At 32.0% G+C, this 6319-nt stretch overlaps 1 long non-coding RNA gene across 1 annotated transcript; it reads right to left on the bottom strand.

Annotated features, from left to right (window-relative positions):
- LOC110264067 lies at window positions 1448-2911 on the bottom strand. The gene is made up of 4 exons (XR_002349801.1): window positions 2835-2911; window positions 2418-2488; window positions 1819-1902; window positions 1448-1531 (listed from the first exon to the last, which is right to left on the bottom strand). It is a non-coding gene; the product is annotated as an uncharacterized LOC110264067 (long non-coding RNA).

Here is a 6319-nt window from a genome sequence, read left to right as displayed (position 1 = left end):
TAAAAATATATTGTATACGCCTATTAAAATCATAATATTTAAATTAATACTAGATGTTCTCATTGTATGCCCTTCCTCTTCCTTCTGATACTATTAGGTTAGGGTTTAGAGGGAGTTGTCTTAATTTACGTGCTATTTTTTTACATCTCTTTGCTATATTTCTCTCCTGCAATTAGGTTAGGGTATAGGATTCCAAGTCTGTCCTTCTGATACTTCGATCTGATAGTGGCGGCTATGAAGATCTTGGATTAGATATTGGAGGGTAGTAGGTATAGACTAATATAGGGTATATTGTATATTTTGAATGTTCAGTTTCAAATATCTATTAGTTGTTTCCTTTCTTTTCCCTCCCAAATTAAAAAGTTTAACTATTTCAAAGATTCAAGTTTCTCAGTTGTATACTACTAGATACACCCCTCCTTCTCCTTTTTTTTTTTATATCTTGTGTTAACTGAAGCTACTATATTGTGTGTGCTATAAAAGTGTCATTCTCTTAAAAGAAAATCTGCTAATGCCATGAGAGAGATGTCAAATAAAAGTGATCACTCGGATAATTTGTGTGATCAAGTTGATGAAAGTGAGAAGGTGATGATGTGTTTATTTGCTTATACAATGTGCTAACTTTTATTATTTGGTTTTCTAGACTTATTTGTATTAATTTTTTTAATTTGGTTTAAATTTTAATGGATTTTATTGAAGTTAGAAATATGATGTTGGCCTTAAACAAAGTTGTGCTCAGGATTAGAAAAAGAAAAAGCCTCTCTTGAAGAGATTGACAAGGTCCTTGAAACTCGAATTTGATGAATCTGATGATGCTGATGCTTTTGAGGATGAATCTGATCTGGTGAGGGGGTCTAGTGACATGGTTTTGCATGTCATTTAACTAGAGCTGCTGATTAGGATTTGCATATCATTTAACTAGAGCTACTGATTAGGATTTATAGGGCATTGGATATGGGTAGTGCAAATAGTGTCCACCTTTCTTTGGTCTGTAATGTGAAGTTTTTTCACTACAAGATTTTTATTTATTTGTGGCAGTTTTTTTCTTATTTGTGGAGGTTTATAACCTCCACCAAATGATTTGTGGAGGTTTCAAAAATCCCCAAAATTTGAGGTGTCACGAGGTCTTTTGTAGGTTTTTAAAAACCTCCATAATCCATTCAGTGGAGGTTTTTTGTGTGTTTAGTGGAATTTTCAAACCTCCACAAATTAACTATTTTGTGAGATTTTAAAACCTCCACAAATTCTGTAATTATTTATTTATTTATTTTTAATTTCAAATCATTCATTAATCTCATCTAATTTACATATTTTCAAATTAGAAATTTATTTTTTAATATCAAAATTTAAAAACTAAATCTTTTATAACACAATTCCTCAATATAAGACATAACTCTATATATAAAAAAATTCTCAATGTCAACAAAACAACAACTAGATTTAGAACAACAACTTCAATATTTCAATATCATCTAATTACATAAAAAATGATCTGTCAAATACATCTGGATGGCCATAGTGAAACCACACCCTGAACAGAAGCATACATAAAAAAAGGTAAGCATATGTTGGAGTTTGGAAAGATAATACTAGAGGAATAGGTAATGAAGATAATATGCTTGAATGAAAAATATCACTGCTTGTTTATACAATAGGTAAAAGTCAAGCATATGAAAAATGCCACTATAGCATTACATTAGGCTTTGCAAATAAACTTGGAAAACTAAATTCACATTTGCTTTCTTTACCAGTAAATGGTTAAAAAAGAAAGTATTTATTATTTCCAAACATGTTCATAGTGAAGTTTTGCAGGGTTACCTGAGAGGATTGGCAAAAAGCCTTTGACAAATAGTGACAAAACTGGTTTCTTGATATGACATGAACCATGCCAGAGAAGGCACACTGAAGTTTTATAAGTCATTGAAAGTGAGGAAAGAAAATAGTGAGTAATGGGGGCAAGCAAGAAAAGAAATAGTTTATGTGAATTTAAAATAGAACAGGGAAACAATCAAAGAACCAGAGGCAGTATTGTCTTGAAGAAATGTTTTTTTATCATCTTGACATATGGTATTTGAAGTTTTCAATGCTTTTCCAACCCGTATCGAATCCTAAATGTCTGCAAATTATGTATAAACTTAAAATAGCAACAAGTGATCCTTCAAAACAATCTAATATGGTTGACCTTTTTCATCATTGAAGATTGTATAGCATGATGAGCAGAAAGTATCAATGACTCCTATTATACTTTTAATTACAGAGGGGTGCTAAACTCTCATTTATCAAAATAAAACTCTAAACCAATAGCGTCTAAGCAATTAATTGCATAGAAATAGCAAATTGAACATCTCATACTAGAGCTCAAAGCACAAAGTAGTAGAAGGAATAACAATTATTAAAGGAAGCCATTCATAGTATACCTTATGAAGATGGAAAGTAACGCCCTCAATGGGAATACTAATATCACTTAGGCAGTTCACCATTGCAAAACCTACCAAAACCACAGAAAAAAAATCAACAATCAACCACTGTCTTCCCATATGAAATCTGCTTTAATAAATAAATACTATTAATTAATAACATCATTAGCCTTTGGTAAAATGTTAAGCACATAATAAATAAAAAGCTTAAAATCTTACCTTTGATAAAATTTTGTACAAATTTTCATTCAAACATATCTCTTGCCAAGTTAGTAGCTATCTTCAATAGACAGCCATGTCAAAATTGTAAAAACAGATTTTCAAACTGGCACTGATATAATAACAATTACAAATAGACAGCCAAGAAGATCCAAGTTCCCTTCTCCCGGCATTAGAAAGAAGAAATAGAAAGAAAACCTTTTGGCGTTTAGAATCAGGGGGGCTTGGATCTGAACCATTCCATCTTCGTGATGTCCCTGCATCAATTTCCACCTGAAAACACATCCACTTGTCAGCAGTACGCTTGTTGTTTAGGGGAGAGGATTTTACAATAACTTTCATAGCTATATTCCAAATGTGCAACTAAGTCTAGAAGTTATGGTTGAGGAAAGTTGACTTAAGTAAATTTAAATTGCAATAGAATCAAGTAACCTGTGATGAAGAATCCTAAGCTACTTGTTCCTCTGAAGGATTTCTTCTAAAGCCTGTTTCTTATATATATATATGTATATATATTAAAATCTTGATTTGTCTCTTAATTACATGGGTAATGAATTATCAAATAGAATGAATATCTGACTTTGGGTGCATGAGATAGAAGATTAAAGCTCTAATTATCAAATCCAGCAGTAGTAATAGTATAGTATAGTTTTAAATAGTGATTAATTAATTAATTTAATGGAGGACTTAATTAAGAAGCCAAATAAAGTCAAAACTTAGATGAGTCCTTGTGTGTCTAAGATAAGAAAAGTCTTGGGGAGGAGGGAATTGACTTTGGTGCTTCAAAAGAAGCATTTATATTATGAGAAGCTAAGAACAAACAAAGGAAATTAAAGAGAGAGATTCTTAAAATCAAATCATCAGTATTATGCTCAACCATGTCTTCTAAAGGAAAAAAACCCCAAAACATGATGGATGTTGATCTCTCTTTGAAGATAGATCATCATAAAAATAATAAAGACAGAGAAGCAACACCACCAAAGGTAGTAGCATCAGTCAAAGAGGATCTCAAGAACAAGAAGGAGGAAGAAATAAAGGCACTTAATATTAATAAAGAAGATGTTTTTAAAGCTGCAGCTGGCGAAATTGAAGATGAATTACCTTTGCAGGATAACACAAAAGCAAGAGAGGTAATTAACTAATTATTAACATATATACACACTAGCTTTTTTAATTAATTCCAATAACTAAAAATTAATTATAATTATTTCTATGCTCTTGTTATTTGCCGGGGTAATTGACACCTAACATTTACCTTGCTACTACTCTTTTATAGTATTTAATTAGTGTAAGTTCATGAATCACAAGTCTGATACATTTACATAAAACTTTTTATTATTGTTGCTTGAAAAATTTAATTTTATTATGTATGAGTTGAGTGTGTTACAAATGGATATGGAGAGCATGAAAGAGGAAAACAAAGTGCTGAGGAAAGTGGTGGAACAAATTTTCAATCATCCAAGAAAACAACAATAATAAAAATAAAAGCAAGGTAATAATTGACTTATCATAAAACAGTACACAGTCACACAGTTTAATATCATCTGACTGTAAACAGAGAAGTATGAACAAACCCAAATAAACTGCATTAAAATCTAAACCGATGCGAAAAGATGAGCAAGCAGAATATAAGGAGGTACGTTATGTGTGAATTGCTATGTGGCTAAAAGTCGCAGATAGAATCGGAGATTTGTTAACAAATGCAAATCCATGTTACTAGGCAATAGTTAATTGGCTTCAATTGAATGCTAGATTATATACTTATTGGGAAAGTAAAGACATATAGAATGTCATAACTAAACATTGCAACAGGTAGCAAGAAATACCAATTAAGACTATTCAGATCACTTTATGCTAACTGTAGATTCTTCTATGAAATAAAGATACACCCTCTTCCTCTGCTCATTTGGAAAAAAGATGCAACTCAATAAGAATCTAAGGGAAACCAATCCCATGACCAACCCAAAGCTGATTTTTCCTAAATCACAGAGATAATGGAAAATACAGATGAATAGAACTGTGCAGAAACTTGTTAAAGTTTTCAAATTGGCTATGATGCATACCTCTTTTATTCCCTGTCTAAAGGCATTAACGAAGATGTAAAAAATTACTGAAAGAAAAATCTAAAAGGATTTGATAAAATAAACAAAATGAATGCCAAACTATATATTCAGCAAATAAATGCAGATAATTCACACCTTTATCCATGAGTATGGCCTATAGACCAAAGCAGGCAAGCTCCCATTATATTCCTCATTCTGAAATCCAAGTGGTCCTAAAATGCAACACCTCAAATACATTATTAAACACATAATAGTGTAAGGACTCAATTATTAATTTTTAAATCAGAATAACCCAATTGAAAATTGAGAGAAACTAGATGGAGCCCTGCAGTGATTTAACCTGTAATATTCACTTCTTACTTTAAAGTTCTACAAATAAGCCATGAGGAACTAGCCTGTTTCCAAGTGATACTATTTGAATGTGTTAAATAAATCCCTGTTTTTCAACACCTTGTCAATTCACCATTAATTTAGAAGTGACTATAAAGAATAATCTAGCCTTAACTAGTAACAATACTGAATTTGCATAATTTAAAAGACAACACACATGTCAACATCACCATTAATCTATAGAAGAGTCAATCAGAATCCTAACAAAATAACTAATAATCACTCCTAACGCAAAAAAATCCACTAACTATTGGCATGAAACAAAATAGCTTCAATGAACAATTATCATGTCTTCCCTGCCTTGTTTCCAAGACTCCTTATCAACGCAAATGAAAAACAATAAAGAAATACAAAACAAGAGGGGATACAGTAAGAAAGTTGCAACAGAACTGAGGAGGCGAGACAGAGAAGAAATTTATTGTTAATAAAGAAGAAATATCAGCAAATTAATAGAGAAGAAGAAGAAAAAGAAGTACCAGTGTCAATTTAAAGGAGAAATTGGACTGAGAGAAAGCGGTGTTGAAGAAGAAGCTCGGGAGTGAACAGATCTGCAAATGCATTGTACCAAGGCAACTATGGTGGCATCGACGGCAGAACCTGTGGCAGCAACGGCGGCAGAAACTGCGATGGCAACAGTGACAGCAACGACAGACAGAGAGAACAGATCTGAAAATACGTTGATAGAAGAGGTGGCTCGATCCAGAAGCTCTCTATAGCAACGGATACGGCAGTGGTGATGGCACCGGCAGCAGAAACCGCAGCGAGAACGGCGGCGAAAATGGCGTGGAAAACTTAGAGTTTCATTCTCTCTTAGCTGACTCTGCACCTTTCATTTTTAGAAAAAAGAGAAAATGACGGTGTTTTTTTCAAAATTTTGAATTTTAATTAATTATGAGTGGAGGTTTTTTAAAGTGCCATAAATAAAATGTATTGTGGAGGTTTTTATAAAGCTTCACTAAAATACTCCCTCAAATCAATATTAATCTTGTAGTGTTTGGTTATCTCAAATTTAATTATGTAACCCTTTATTTTTGTAGTTCATCTCTATATAGATCAATAAAATGCAGTAGCTCTTTAGTATTATATGTTAGATTTTGTTTTGGCAAACGATTTATATTTGAAAAATTATATATAGTGTTGCAAATCTTATTCAAGAGAAAGTTGAGAATTCAATTGCAAATGATAATTGATGAGAATTTATATGACGTGCTGAATATTTTTCAATAAGAA

The sequence above is a fragment of the Arachis ipaensis genome, chromosome B06 (assembly GCF_000816755.2).
Source record: "Arachis ipaensis cultivar K30076 chromosome B06, Araip1.1, whole genome shotgun sequence".
NCBI lineage: Eukaryota > Viridiplantae > Streptophyta > Magnoliopsida > Fabales > Fabaceae > Arachis > Arachis ipaensis.
The sequence above is the reverse complement of the archived record's forward strand: the minus strand, read 5'-3'. Positions and strand labels throughout refer to the sequence as shown.